Below are 17,130 nucleotides of genomic sequence, written 5' to 3'. Positions count from 1 at the left end.
GTCATAGTAAACCCTAACTCATAGCAACACCTTGATAACCATCCTTTGATATGATGCTTAGGAGAAACCATAGTAATAAACCTACTAATACTTGCTACATGTAGATCACTTCTACTTAAGCACCAACCAGCCCTATTAGTAAACCCTAATAGCACTTAGCTCCTATTTATAATAGTTCTTGTTCTTATTTTAACCTGTTCTTCAAAAGTTATTCTTTTGAAGTACAAATGTCAATCAAACCTTAGAAGCCCTAATCCTTCTTTGAAATACTTATTATCACTTAAACAACATGTTCTTCCAAAGTTATTGTCTTGAAGTATAATACAAGTAATCATCAACCATGTCCTGTAGAACTAAAAATTGACAACTGTTCTTCACATATTATTCCACCACTATTCTTTATGTGTATGATTGTTATGATGTCTTATATCATTTGATTATGATGCTAATATAACCAAACCCTAATAAGAACCTTGATTGAGAACCATTCTAAAAGTGCAACCAACCCTAAAGAAATCTTTACAACTCATACATCCTAAATCTTCGAGGTTAGGTTACGCTCGGGACGATTGCATCTCATACTATGCATTATAGCATTTTTGCCAGTTCTTTAAACATTGTCCTTACCGGACAATGATGGTATTTCAGAATTTGGAGTTATCACGTATCGAAGCTTTTGCCTGCATAATCTTGCAGTCAAGAAAGGCAAGTTCATCGCTTGCTCATGTCATTTGATTATTTTTATCAAACTATATGCAAAGTACTATACTTATCACTCATGCATTGAAAAGCAAATATTATTTTACAATTATGAATATGACTATGTGGTGGGCAATGGAACCATGGTAGGTGTTGATATGGTGGAGGTTCCATTGCAATGGGTTATATCACCCTAGGATTAATTACCAATGCCGTCCAGTGATTCTAGCGCCGTACAAATCGCGTTGACCATGAGATCTATAATGGCTCTGGAGAAGCCAGTCGTATCTTTTCCCTTCTGCACGCCAACGGATTGGTAGAGCCGGCGGGGTGTTGGAGGCACTGCCGTAGGTTGGGATGGCCTTTAAATCCCCATCCATTAGTGATGATGGCTCTACGATCTATGAAGGATTGTCCAAAGTACACCATGAGTAAAGCCGTATTATCGGGGGAAGTCTACTGGAGGTGTGCGGGTGGACAAAAGGGTGGGTTTGCAGTCGCGGAGAAGGCGGTGTGGGCTTGGATCTTTATACCTGGTCTCACACCAAAGGAAGTGTGAACGGGGGCAAGTCCCTGCGGATGGCAAAAAGGGTGAGATCTCTTGTGGGAAAAGTAACGCACCTCTGCAGAGTGTATCAAATTGTGGCTGTCACTCCCTGTTCCGGGAAGGAACTGCGAACGCGCAGAAAGGAACTCCACGAAGTTCTGGTCAACCTCTGAAGACTGACGGGCATAGTTTTCAGAATAAAATAAACCTTTTGAAGAAATGTTTATAAAAACTCGCATTTGCCTATGACTTTCTGGTCTATGGCTGTAGCTAGTGCATGATACACATATTTCCTAATATGAACTTGCTGAGTACGCTCGTACTCATTCTATCTCGTTTGAACCCCCTTCTTAGAGCAATGCACCGAAGGAGAAACTACCGTGGAACTCGAATACAAAGGAGTCAACTGCAACAAGATGAAGAATTCAATCAAAGAAGCCAATGGAGTCAACTTCTGCATCAACTATAATGGAAACCTAGAATAGTAATAGAAGGGAACCTTTCCCTAATCCTAGCACCTAAGTAGCTAGAATTCTATAGCAAGCCAATTAGCTCTTAAACTTGAGTTAGCAATAAGATAGACTACGAGTCGTTCTTCTGGAGCTTTATTTGAAGTTTTACCTCACTGTAAAGTAGGAGGTTGTGTTGATCTTATGTAAACAGCTCGTGTGTACTTCTATAGACATACCTTGGACTCGCATATGTTTCTGTTGTACCACTCTGAGAGATGTAATATGGGTGGAACGGTGTTTCACTTGTGTTATGTCAACGACTTGTGTACTACACCATGCAGTGGTACGCTGGGTCATCACAGCTGGTATCAGAGCAAATGCTTTGACCTTAGGATTAAAACCCTTTAAAGGGGACCTATAGGTTTGGTAGTGTCTATAGGAAGTTGTCTTAGCCAAACCAACTATTCTTTTGACTTGAGATGGGTATTCACTTGAGAATAATCCTGACACACTTGAGTCAATATTTCTTATCTATTTTCTTAAGTGAAGTTAGTTAGTTATCTTGCTTCATTCCAAATAATTAGAACACCATTGAAGCTTAAGATAATTGGGTGGTAGTAGACCACAGTTGGTATACAATACATGGTAGTCCAAAGAAAGGATACAACCATAAGGAAGATATCCTATTGGAAGAAGTATACCAATATAAGTATTGTTAAGTAAGAGTCATTAAAAAAAACACTAAGATGAATGATGTTAAGTGAGGAATATAAGATATATAAGGTAATATATGTCTATGATGAGTCAATCATAGGAGGTAAGGAAGAGTGATAAGAGTTATACAACTCTACATTTCATGGTAAAGTTGGTAATCATATCTGATTCACTTGAGAGTCATGATGTGAGGGAGTAGAACATCATAAGTAAGTTAACAGAAGTATGATGAGGAGTAGGATTTAAGGAATAGTTCGAAAGCTTAGGCCTTAAAATCCTAATAACTGTACCAAGTATGTTAGAACCATAGTTCTTAATTTAAAGAAGGCTTATTTAGAGCATATCACATAGAGAAATCCTAGAGTTATATGTGGTATATTCTAAACAATCATGTGTTTAGAATAGACATGTTAGAACTAATTGTATTATAAGAAGTAGTCCTCAATAGCACATATATATGGTATACTACTTTGTTAGTATTTCCAAAGAAAACTAGGTTAACTCCAACTATCCCAGGCCATTTTGTTTCAAGTTTGTCTCATTGCAAATGTGCAATTAAGATAAATGTTGAGACCACTAGTAGAAATTCACGTATTCGTGCTAAGTATCACGACCTAAACCTATCTTATGTGGTGTTATATACTACACATCTGAACCTGAGGTTTAGGGATGTCTTACCCAACTTTTATATTCAGGCATAGAAGGATGTGTATTATAAACACAAAGCTGAATCTTCTTGGATTTTATTGGATTTTCATTGATTGACTAGATCCATACATGAAGTTTGACTTTGATATGCAAATGCATGTTGCAATATCAAGCTCTTACTTGATGTTATAGGTCTAGAGGGTAAAGGTATTCGTGTGAGGAAGTGACGAATTCTGAAGATGTTGAAGACAAGATGAAGGTTCACTAGAAGAAGGAAGTAAAGTTGTGGGAAGTAATCACAACAATCTAAAGTAAGGACCAATCAAAACTCACTTTTATCCTTAATCAAGGAGTACTTCAACATGGAAGTACCATAGAAGGGAGAAAATAGTGAATATGGAGCAGTAGAAGTGGAGCCATATTCATTATGAAAGAAGGGAATGCAAGTGAAGTCACTTACAATACTATTTTCATAGTGTCAACAAGTGGTTTTCTTGCAAAACAAACCCTAGAAGGAGGAAAATAGACAAGTGAAGTCGCAGCTGACCGCAGCTGAGATAGGATAAGCATGAAGAGAAAGAATGTAAAGTAAGGTATATCTTAACTAAAACTATGTAAGTAGCCACAGCTGGTAAGTAGATATTGACTAGAACCATAAAATAGCCACAACTGGTATCCAATAAGCCACATCTGGTACTAGGTAGTCTGCAGCTGGTACCAGATAGCCCACAGCCTGAACATTTCTTTACCCTAAAAGAAAGGGGGATTCCACAGCTAGTATTTCACAGCTGGTATCTCGTGGTTGGTAAATATTTAGTCGGAGGATTCATAATGGATACCCACAACTGTGTGGATATACCACAAAGAATTCTTCATGAGACTCTAGAAAAGTGTAAACCTAAACCAGACTTAAACCAACTACCTAACCTTGGAGTTTAATGATTAGAAGAAAGGAAGTTTGAAGATCATTAGTAAACTCCAAGGGGGAGAGGAAGGCTGAAGGAGAAGTATTAAGTTATGGTTTGTAGCATGATAGACGGAGAAAAAGGTCTAAACTGAGAAAAAAATACGATCTTATTTTTATAAGGTTATTGGGAAGTACCCATATAAAAGTACTCTCAGGAGGATGTCAGACCAGAAGCCAAGGTTCATATCTCGAGGAAGTAAGGGTTAGACCTTAACTTGAGTGGGTAATTGTAATTACTCGAAACCAAGAGAACTTAAGTAAGTCTTCGATAATGAAGTTGGAGGAAGAAGATATCGGAGTACAATCAAAGCCTAAGAAGATACTATGCGAAGGAGTTTGACCATACCAAAACTAATGGTTATTAGAAAGATTCCTTTCATGGAACCTAAAGAAACCAAAAGGAAGATAACTAGTATAAACTAGAAGCCATGATGGGATGGACTAAATGAGTCTAATCCATTCGTAGGACTAAACAACCAGGACCATGCATATTGTAAACACCTTACGAAGTACCATTACTTTCGTTATGGTAGTAAGGGAAAACAATACCCTGCTTTAAATGAATCTTTTAGAATTAAGGTTTGAGTATCGCAGCTGGTAAATCGTAGTGTCATATTACACCGCAGCTGGATTACCGCAGCTGGTAGAACCAAGCTTTGAGTACCCAAATAGGAAGATGTCACCACAGCTATTAGTAAAGTCCATTAACACCATAAGATGTCTTAATCCAAGAATCTTTGGATAGTAAGCCTATAAGCTTAGAGTATTGGAAGAAATCATAGAATAGAAGAAAGTATCAGTGCCAGATATCAGAAGACTCCAGGAAGGATCTGGACAAGGGATATATTCCACTATATCTAGTGTGATCACCATGGAGTTGAAGGATGGTGATCTGTTCAAGACATTTCAACATTCCGAAAAATGAGAGTGTTCGAACTTCGGGACGAAGTTCAGTTTAAGGGGGAGAGGCTGTAATATCCCAGGTTTAGAGGCTACAAAATGAGAGAACACCAAAGTGTGCATTGCATTCATGCATAGAAAATCCGGGGAATTTTCGCGCTTCAAATAAAATTTACCACGATGGCGAAGTTTCACTTGACTTGCTGGAATTGAAGTAGATCATCAAGTCAAGCGCTATAAACTTCACTGTGATCTTTGTTAAAACCTTGTTTTGGGTAGAGATGATTTGATCTATGGATTAGACCAAATGGAATTATATTTACAACAACACATTCTTTAAGAATCAAACCCTAACTTATTAACACTTGAAAGTTAGCAACTACCTTTGTGTGTAATTTAATTCACTTATAAATAAGTTAAACCACAGGGTGTAAAGTGCATAAAAGCCACACATTCTCAGTACATGGAATATCATAAAAATAAATCCATTTACATTACGAATTATAGTTCAAACTATTTGAATAAAATTAACTATGAGTACTTTGAAACTCATATGATCATGCCTTGGTGAAATCAAACCCAACTATCCAAAATTGAGGAATAACCTTTAACCTAAACCTTTTTACCAATATTATAATGTCAAACCAATCAAAGATGGTATGATGACGCATCCACAATAATAAAACCATCCACATGATATTTAGTAGCAAATGCCACTTGGCTATTCAAAAATAAATCATATGAGAGGATAATGATCTTGCCACATAGGATGAAAATATCTACATGACTTGCATCCCAAGCTTTGCCACCTCATGCTGAAAGGATTGCTATGGATGAGGGCATGACAACCAAGCACCTTACTCATCTAACCAACATAAGAGTCACCACCTATGTGTCATGATATTAGAGCTTGCCCAAGCCTATAAATAGAGCCACACCCTTCATCCCTTTACTCATCTTGTAGCATACATGGGAACAAACACATAGAGCCACTCCATATGAATTAGCTAAGATCAAGATGAAGAAGCTAGGAGGTGGAGGCATACCACAAGATGCAGGTTTATCAGATTTCCTGAAGAACAAGCTTCAGAAGATACCAAGGTAGAATTCCTAGGCAAACCATATATTTAGAGGATCATATCATCATCTCCTGAGTAGAACCTTAGGTTATTAAAAGACATTGAAAGTGAGTGAGGTTATAGATGCTAACCATATCCATATCTACCCTAGAGAATATTAGAGTAGTATTAAATTCTACTTGTTCAAACCAACCATTAATCTTGGAGGTGAGAGCCATGTTCCATTAGTGAAACATAACCCAAGCTTATGCCCATATCCTAATTCTAGTTGTGTATCATATTGGTGATCACTACTTAAACCCTAAACTACATTTGAATTCCAACCCATGGATTAACTTGGATTATAATTAGAACCCTGCCATACCTCATGCCTATTTATACTTCAATTTAGTGAAGCTTATGCAAAACCCTAAACCTTTCACATAGAATTCACTCCACATAAAATAATATGTCCCAACTTGTGCATCATGGATCACAAGTATAAACTAAGCCATATGTACTTAGGACTAAATATCATTTGGTGAGTTGAGTGAAACCAATATCCAAATCACCTTCTTAAATCTTAAGAACTATCATTCACATAAAATCATGAACCAATTCCATTTCCTTTACCATTTGTTAAACCCTATCCATAATTGAATTATATGTGAATGATCACTATGGTTAAGCACTAGAAAAATAAACTGTGTTCACCATGCACATGTTCTAAATTTCAAACCAATTAAAATAGGTTTGGTTTCTAAATAAAAATAAATTGAGACAAACCCATAAGCCATATCTATTTTCAAATGCACCTCACTAAAACACAAAACTAATAAAAGATTAAATATTTGTTTTAAAATAAAACAATGCAGTAACCACTATTATCAAGTGATATGGAAATTCAAATGTTTTAGAACTTGCAAAAACAAAACAGAATTCAAATTTGAATTCAACTAACAAATTCAAAACAGAAAATAAAAACAGAAAATAGAAAAGAGAGAAAAAGAGAGAAAGCTCACCTGGCCGCGCAGCCCAGCAGCAGCCCAGGACCAGCACCACCTCTACAACCCAGCAACAGCCCAGCAAAGGACCAGGAGCAGCCCAGCCCAAGCCAAATACCGATTCGGTGGCTTTAAAAATCGTGCGAGAATAAAACACGTCGTCGTCCTCGTCTCCGTGCACGACAGCGCTGCAACGCCAGTAGGCCACGACGTCCTCGTCGATAAGCTTGCCCGGACGTCGCCAGACCTCTCAGAACCGCGCCCAACTCGATTCACGTCCGAGCTTATCCGCGGACGAGAACATCCTTGCCAGCTAGAAGCTTCCAGAGACCGCCACCTCTCCACCATTGCCGTCGTCGTGTCGAGGCCTCAGAGCTTCCCTTGGCCTATAAATAGGTGGAGGGTATCGCCGTGCACGCCTTGCTCGCCTCCGCCACTTCAAATCTTCTCAGACGCTCCCTATATCCCAAATTCGTCCACTCTCTGTCGCCGGAGTCGAAGACGAAGCCGACGGAGGAGGCCACCCCAGCCTCTGGCGCGTGGTCCAGGAGGAGCGCCTGGACTCAAGGAGCATCTGGGAGGAGCCCAGCATCCAGAGGAGTCGTGTGGAGGATCAATCTCGGCGTTCCCTTCTGCAGCACATCGCCGGGAAATCTCCAATCGCCGTCGTCTCCGTCGACCATCGCCGGAGCCGACCACGCCATCATGTTCAGGGTGAGCATACGCCTCTGTAGAGCTAGATCTCGCATCCTAGAACCTCTTGTAGCCACTGATTCGAATCTCGCCGGAGTAGCACCGCCGCGGGACATGTTTTCCGACATGGTTCCGGTGATCCCCTCGCAAAACCATCACCACCATTCGCTTTGTCTCGTTGTACTCGTTCGATAGAGCCTAGCCTCGCATCTCGGGAGCCCGTAAATCGGCGGCGCCACCAGCTACTGACCGCCGGCGTTTAACCGCCGGTGAGGTCAAAGGTCCTGGTCAACTTTGACCGGTCCTTGCTTGCGTGGCAGCCGACGTGGAGACAAGCCCCACCAGTCAGTGTCTAGGGCCAGATCTGTCTCGGTACATTTAGCATTTGTTGTTTAATTTAAAAACCAGTAAATTGCTGAAACTTTGTAAAACCATATAAAATTCATTTCAACTCAGAAAAATATGAATAATATATCAAAATGCTCACAAAAATCAACTCTATTCAAATAAAATATAAAACAAAAATGTGTGACAAAATAAAAATCCATTTATTTTTAACTTTATTAATTATGCCTTTTCAATTGTTTTGAATTCAATTTGAATTCAATAAGTTGTGAAGTTTCAAAAATTAAATATTAACTATTCAGTAACTAAATAAAATATTAAGAATAGTTTTCTTTATCATAATTGCATCCACTTAAATATTAGTGATAATTCATAAACCCTAATTTGCAAATCACTATTTCTCATTTTCTTAAATAATAATCAAACAAGAGAATACTATGAACTAATATCATTTTGGTAATTCAAAACTTGTTTACTTGAACATCTTTAGTTAACAAGTTATATATTTTAAAACCTAATAACAATTGTTAAAACCTAGTTTTGAATTAAACCTAAATAGGAGTTACCCTAATTATTAATTCTTGTGAAAATTAATAAAATGCTAAAACCATTATTAATTTGTTTCAAAATAATTAGTGACCACATCTATATTGTCAATTATCATTTTAAGAGTTGTACCATAATTTAGAAACCCTAGTTCTAATATAAGTAAGACCTTGAACCCATTATTTTATGTGATCATGTCAAAATGTTTTAAACCCTAAAACCCTAGTTGTTTATCACATGTGACCATGTGAATTTCACCTTACCTAGAGAATCATATTATGTGACCAACAAATACAAGTCATGATCCACTAGTATAAAACCAAGTCACATGAGATTATCATTCCATGTTTCTATTTCAATTTAAAACCTATATGATTCACTAGTATCACCTAGGTATAAACCCTAACCTGTTAATTGGATTAGTACCATTGATCACCATTCCTATATACCATACCATCAAGATCAACCTCAATCATTAAACCCTAGTAGAACCATAATGATAAACCCTAGTATCAACTTTGTGTAGCAAATCACATCACATGTTCCTATCCAACTAAACCTTACTTAGGAAATGATAAACCACTTAGCTTAGAAACTATTAGAGATTATTTGGTAAAGCAAATATGAAGTCATAGTAAACCCTAACTCATAGCAACACCTTGATAACCATCCTTTGATATGATGCTTAGGAGAAACCATAGTAATAAACCTACTAATACTTGCTACATGTAGATCACTTCTACTTAAGCACCAACCAGCCCTATTAGTAAACCCTAATAGCACTTAGCTCCTATTTATAATAGTTCTTGTTCTTATTTTAACCTGTTCTTCAAAAGTTATTCTTTTGAAGTACAAATGTCAATCAAACCTTAGAAGCCCTAATCCTTCTTTGAAATACTTATTATCACTTAAACAACATGTTCTTCCAAAGTTATTGTCTTGAAGTATAATACAAGTAATCATCAACCATGTCCTGTAGAACTAAAAATTGACAACTGTTCTTCACATATTATTCCACCACTATTCTTTATGTGTATGATTGTTATGATGTCTTATATCATTTGATTATGATGCTAATATAACCAAACCCTAATAAGAACCTTGATTGAGAACCATTCTAAAAGTGCAACCAACCCTAAAGAAATCTTTACAACTCATACATCCTAAATCTTCGAGGTTAGGTTACGCTCGGGACGATTGCATCTCATACTATGCATTATAGCATTTTTGCCAGTTCTTTAAACATTGTCCTTACCGGACAATGATGGTATTTCAGAATTTGGAGTTATCACGTATCGAAGCTTTTGCCTGCATAATCTTGCAGTCAAGAAAGGCAAGTTCATCGCTTGCTCATGTCATTTGATTATTTTTATCAAACTATATGCAAAGTACTATACTTATCACTCATGCATTGAAAAGCAAATATTATTTTACAATTATGAATATGACTATGTGGTGGGCAATGGAACCATGGTATGTGTTGATATGGTGGAGGTTCCATTGCAATGGGTTATATCACCCTAGGATTAATTACCAATGCCGTCCAGTGATTCTAGCGCCGTACAAATCGCGTTGACCATGAGATCTATAATGGCTCTGGAGAAGCCAGTCGTATCTTTTCCCTTCTGCACGCCAACGGATTGGTAGAGCCGGCGGGGTGTTGGAGGCACTGCCGTAGGTTGGGATGGCCTTTAAATCCCCATCCATTAGTGATGATGGCTCTACGATCTATGAAGGATTGTCCAAAGTACACCATGAGTAAAGCCGTATTATCGGGGGAAGTCTACTGGAGGTGTGCGGGTGGACAAAAGGGTGGGTTTGCAGTCGCGGAGAAGGCGGTGTGGGCTTGGATCTTTATACCTGGCCTCACACCAAAGGAAGTGTGAACGGGGGCAAGTCCCTGCGGATGGCAAAAAGGGTGAGATCTCTTGTGGGAAAAGTAACGCACCTCTGCAGAGTGTATCAAATTGTGGCTGTCACTCCCTGTTCCGGGAAGGGAACTGCGAACGCGGCAGGAAAGGAACTCCACGAAGTTCTGGTCAACCTCTGAAGACTGACGGGCATAGTTTTCAGAATAAAATAAACCTTTTGAAGAAATGTTTATAAAAACTCGCATTTGCCTATGACTTTCTGGTCTATGGCTGTAGCTAGTGCATGATACACATATTTCCTAATATGAACTTGCTGAGTACGCTCGTACTCATTCTATCTCGTTTGAACCCCCTTCTTAGAGCAATGCACCGAAGGAGAAACTACCGTGGAACTCGAAGACAAAGGAGTCAACTGCAACAAGATGAAGAATTCAATCAAAGAAGCCAATGGAGTCAACTTCTGCATCAACTATAATGGAAACCTAGAATAGTAATAGAAGGGAACCTTTCCCTAATCCTAGCACCTAAGTAGCTAGAATTCTATAGCAAGCCAATTAGCTCTTAAACTTGAGTTAGCAATAAGATAGACTACGAGTCGTTCTTCTGGAGCTTTATTTGAAGTTTTACCTCACTGTAAAGTAGGAGGTTGTGTTGATCTTATGTAAACAGCTCGTGTGTACTTCTATAGACATACCTTGGACTCGCATATGTTTCTGTTGTACCACTCTGAGAGATGTAATATGGGTGGAACGGTGTTTCACTTGTGTTATGTCAACGACTTGTGTACTACACCATGCAGTGGTACGCTGGGTCATCACACGATGCAGAACTCTCGCCCCGGTTATCAGAACCGGAGTGGAGGAAACCCCAAGCCGGGAGGCTACAACAACTACAACAACAACAACAACAACTACAACCGCGCTCCACCCCGAGCCCCTAACAACACCAACACCAACACCACCCCCAGAACCGGGAGCAATGCCATTCCCGTTGAGAACAAGCAGGACAAGAGCACTATCACTTGTTATGAGTGTGGTGTAGTGGGACACTACTCCAACGAGTGCCCCAAGCGTCTTGCCAAGCTCGCCGGCAACACCGCTGCCCCTGCTCAGCAGCAACGCCGTGTCTCCACCGGCAAGAAGTTCGCCCCCAACAACCCCAACAACCGCAACGACCGCCTCTACCACATGAACGCCGAAGAAGCCCAGGAAGCACCAGATGTTGTGCTGGGTATGTTTTCTGTCAACCACACCCCTGCTAGAGTGTTGTTTGATTCTGGAGCATCTCATTCCTTTGTCACCGAAGATTTTGCATCAACAAGTAAAATTCAACCCCTCAGTTTGAAGCATGTTATGATAGTTCAAATCCCCGGATCAACCACCAAAGCCAGAAAATTTTGCAAAAATGTGCCTATCAAAATCCATGATGTAGATTTCTTTGCAAATCTAATCATACTTGGAACCAAAGGTTTGGAAGTTGTCCTAGGAATGGACTGGATGTCCAAGCACAATGGATTGATAGACTGCGCCAAGAAAGTCATAACCATGACTAGCAGCACCGGTATCGTAGTTGAGCACGTCTCTGAAAAACTACCCAGAAAATTTACCTGCAACCAAAGTGTATCCAAGCCAACTCTGGATCAAATCAGGGTCGTTTGTCGCTACCCTGATGTGTTTCCAGATGATCTACCCGGTATGCCCCCGGATCGGGATATCGAGTTTATCATCGAGTTAATCCCTGAATCGACCCATCGCCCAGAGAGCCTACAGCATGAACGCAACCGAGCTTGTGGAGCTGAAGAAGCAAATAGATGACATGTTAGCCAAAGGTCTGATTAGACCAAGTGCATCCCCCTGGAGATCCCCCGTCTTGTGTGTCGACAAGAAGGATGGTGCAAATCGTTTATGCACGGACTATCGTAAGCTTAACGATGTCACCATCAAAAACAAATACCCCCTACCCAAGATCGAAGATTTGTTTGACCAACTCACCGGATCCCGAGTTTTCTCCAAAATTGATCTTAGAACTGGATACCACCAACTGAAGATCCGAGCCACCGACATTCCAAAAACTGCCTTTACCACCAGATATGGGTTGTATGAGTACAACGTCATGTCATTTGGATTGACCAATGCCCCCGCTTATTTCATGAATCTCATGAATAAGATCTTCATGAACTTTTTGGACAAGTTTGTCGTTGTGTTCATCGACGACATCCTCGTCTACTCCAAGTCCGAAGAGGAACATGAACAGCATTTGGAGATTGTTCTAGAAACCCTTAGACAGCACAAGTTGTATGCCAAGTTTAGCAAGTGCGAGTTTTGGCTGGAAGAAGTTGGATTCCTCGGACACATCTTGTCTGCAGGAGGAATTGCCGTAGATCCCGCCAAAATCAAAACTGTTATGGAATGGCAAGCCCCAACCACACAAACCGAGGTCCGCGCTTTTCTTGGATTAGCCGGATATTACCGCAGATTTGTAGAAGGTTTCTCGAGCATCGCTCGACCAATGACCCAACTGCTGAAAAAGGACCGAAAGTTTGAGTGGACCGACAAATGTGAAGAGAGCTTTCAGCAGCTCAAGAGTAGACTGACAACAGCCCCAATCCTGATCATGCCAGATATCGCAAAGCCCTTTGACGTATATTGCGACGCCTCCAAGACTGGACTTGGATGCGTGCTTATGCAAGAAGGCAAGGTTGTATCCTACCTTTCAAGACAACTCAAGCAACATGAACTGAATTACCCAACCCATGACCTCGAGCTTGCAGCCGTGGTCTTAGCCCTGAAAGTTTGGCGTCATTACCTCATGGGTAATCGATGCGAGATCTACTCCGACCACAAAAGCCTCAAATATATTTTCACCCAGAAAGAGTTGAACATGAGACAACGCCGATGGATCGAATTGATCAAGGATTACGACATGGAGATTCACTACCACCCCGGCAAGGCCAATGTGGTAGCGGATGCTTTGAGTCGACTGTCGTGCCAGTTGAACTCCATGCTCGCAACCGAACAGCCCAGTTTGCACCAAGAGTTTGAACAGTTCAGAGTTGAACTTGTTAGTGAAGGATTCCTAGCCAGCATAGAACTGCAACCCACCTTGGTTGGTCAGATCAAGGAAGCCCAGAAGGACAACGCTAGCATTGACGGAATCAAGAAACAGATAGCCGAAGGGAAAGCCCCCGGATTCACCGTAGACGAAGCCGGAGTGCTTTGGTACAAAGAACGTCTCTGCGTACCATCGGACTCTGACTTGAAACAAGTCATTCTGCAAGAAGCCCATGACACCCTTTATTCAATCCACCCCGGAGGTACCAAGATGTACCAGGACCTGAAAGAACAATTTTGGTGGCACGGAATGAAGAGAGAGATCGGTAGCTATATCGCTAAGTGTGACATCTGTCAGAGAGTCAAGGCAGAACACCAACGACCCGTCGGACTGTTGCAACCCCTTCAGATTCCGGAATGGAAATGGGACTCCGTAGGAATGGACTTTATCACCGGACTGCCCAAATCCAGCAAAGGCAATGATTCCATATGGGTAGTGGTCGATAGATTGACCAAAGTCGCCCATTTCATCGCCGTCAAAACCACCTATCAAGGCCCCAAGTTAGCCGAACTTTACATCTCCAGAATAGTCGCTCTGCACGGAACCCCCAAATCGATAGTGTCAGATAGAGGATCACAGTTCACCTCAAGGTTCTGGCAGAAAGTGCATGAAGGACTAGGCACTCGCCTAAATTTCAGCACCGCCTATCACCCTCAGACCGACGGACAGACTGAGAGAGTAAACCAGATACTGGAAGACATGCTTAGAGCATGCGTACTAGAATACGGATCCAAGTGGGAAGACTGCCTACCTTACGCAGAATTCTCTTACAACAATAGTTACCAAGCCAGCCTACAGATGGCCCCCTTTGAAGCCTTGTACGGAAGGAAGTGCCGTACCCCCCTGAACTGGTCAGAAGTCGGAGAAAGCCAAGTTTTCGGCCCAGATGTTCTTCGTGAAGCCGAAGAGAAAGTCCACAAGATCCGCGAGTACCTCAAGACTGCGCAATCCAGACAGAAGAGCTACGCCGACAAGAGACGTCGGGAGATGACCTTTGAGATCGGAGACTTCGTCTATCTCAAGGTATCCCCCTTGAAAGGGATGCAAAGGTTTCAGCTGAAAGGAAAGCTTGCACCTTGCTATGTAGTACCTTTCCAAGTCCTCAGCCGCCGAGGTGAAGTATCTTATCAACTGGAGTTGCCTGAAGAAATGTCGGCTGTGCACGACGTTTTTCACATCTCACTTCTCCGGAAATGCCTTGAAGTCCCGGAGAAGACCGAAGTGTTCAAGAACATCGATCACAGATCGGTAGATATCAACAAGGATCTGACTTACCGCGAAGTGCCGATTCGCATATTGGAAGAAGCTTACCGAACCACCCGCAACCGAAGCATCAAGTTTCTGAAGATCCAATGGAGCAATCATACCGAGGATGAAGCCTCATGGGAACGCGAAGACTTCATGAAGAAGGAGTACCCAGATCTCTTTAGTACCTAACTTTCTTTTCGATCTCGGGACGAGATCTTTTGTAAGGGGGAAGGGTTTGTAACACCCCAATTTTCAATAAAAAGAAAGTTAGAGAAATCCAGAAACCAAAATTTCAAACCAACAAAAACTTTTCTTTTTGCATATAGTACCATGCATAGGACTTGTGCATTTGAGTGATATGCCATGATGATTGCTTTTACTTGTATTGGATATGCTCTAAATACCCTAGTGTGATCATGGGAAGATCACCAACCAAATAAACCAAAGAGGAAGAAATTCCATAAAAGGCAAAACCCTAAAAACCCCCACATATGCCCTATGGCATTTTTATAAATCTTGACCCTAGACCTATTTGGTCTTCACCATTAGTTGAATAATGTTACTAAACACTTATTACAACTTTTGGAACCAAGGTTGCACAATTCAAATGAAATTCAAACACAATTCCCACTCACATGAGATAATGGCCAAATCTGCCAAATTTAGTCTGGTCACCACTTTGAGCCCCTGCAAATCAATTTTCCCAAACCAATTCTTGCTAACTCTTTGCACCATTTCAAAGACAACATCAAGGTGAACAACTTTGATGAAGATCACCCTGCCAAATTCATCTTGGATCAATAGCTATGCTCATCCAAAGTTGCAACATTTTAACAAGTGCAACAATCTCCACTTAGCCATTTTGGCCAATTCTTGAATTCAAACTTTTCCACCACCACCTCAAATCACCTCTGGTCTTTTACAACTAATAGCAACACTCACATTTCAAAAACTTTCACCTTTTAAATTATTTCAAATTTGGACAATTTTGTAATTTCCAAAATTGCACACTATTTAGACACTATTTGCTATAGTGATCTACACATCTAATCTACATCAAACCTAGCCCATTTGGTCCCCTGGTTCCCTCTAACCATCAAGGACACATAGTGGAGCTAAGGAGGAGGGGGTAGCTCACATGTGCATGGCATGCCGGCCATGGCACCACCATGCCGCACCACCTCCTCTCTCCTTCATCGCCACCCCTGCCCACCTTGCCAAACAACGCCACCGCATCCTACCAAGCATGCTAGGGCAAGCCACGGTCGAGGAGAAGCTCGACACTGGCCGGAACGCACGCGCCCGGCACGGCGACGCCATGCCGTGGACGTCGCACAAGCGCGCGCCCTGGACACGCGCCGCGCCACTACCTCGAGCACGCCCTGGCCCCGCTTGCAACGCGTTGAGCACCGCAGTGACACCGCGACGCCGCCAGACACGCGCCCAACCCAGACCCGTGACCGCCGGCGCCGGAGACGACAACCTGTTCCCGTACGCGCCGCGGCCGTCGTGGAAGCAACGCGACCCAACCGAGCCTCCCCCGACCAAGCTGTCGCTGCCGTTAGACTCGCCTGGACACACAGAGCACTGCCGCCACCTCGCCTAACTCGCTAGCTCGCCGGAGACGCCGCGAGCATGTCGACCACCACACTGCCCCGCAACCCTTGCTCAATCCTATAAATAGAGCGTTCCCTGGAAGCAACTGAGCACACCACCTCACTCCCCACCCTTCACCACTTCGCCTCGCACCGTTAGCCACCTCGATCGTCGCCGGAGCAAGGCCAATTGCAAGATCGGAGCCGCGGAAGCCCTGGAGAAATCGCCATTGATCCAGGCCGCCTCGAGCTCCGCCACTGCTACCAGCTGCTTCGCCGTCGTCCACATCTACCTCGCGCACACTGCCATACCTTGCTGGAGCCGCGGTGAGCTCTCCGACCCCCTACCCTCGCCGCCTACCTCCCTGCCTCTCGCCGGAGAAGACGACGCACCAGCGCCGTCCGATCCCCTTCTAATCCTACGCCCCACATTAAAACGTACCGATTCGGGTTAGATGAGCCGCTGACAGGCGGACCCCACCCTGTCAGGCAGCCCGCGCGTCCGTGGACCGTGGTGGGCTGGCTCGGGCCGTTTTCAAATCGTTTGGCCCAACTAGTTTTCCCGCTGGCCTGTTAATTTCAAAACCAGTTTAATTAATTACAAATCCATTTGAATACTGCCTCCATTTTGAAATTCAACCATTTCAAATTGGCTAAACCAAATTTAGTGAATGTTATATTGTTAGAAAGCCACTGAAATTATCTACAGCATGCCACTGGCCTCATGGTCAG

This window comes from Lolium perenne, chromosome 2 (assembly GCF_019359855.2).
Source record: "Lolium perenne isolate Kyuss_39 chromosome 2, Kyuss_2.0, whole genome shotgun sequence".
NCBI lineage: Eukaryota > Viridiplantae > Streptophyta > Magnoliopsida > Poales > Poaceae > Lolium > Lolium perenne.
The sequence above is the reverse complement of the archived record's forward strand: the minus strand, read 5'-3'. Positions refer to the sequence as shown.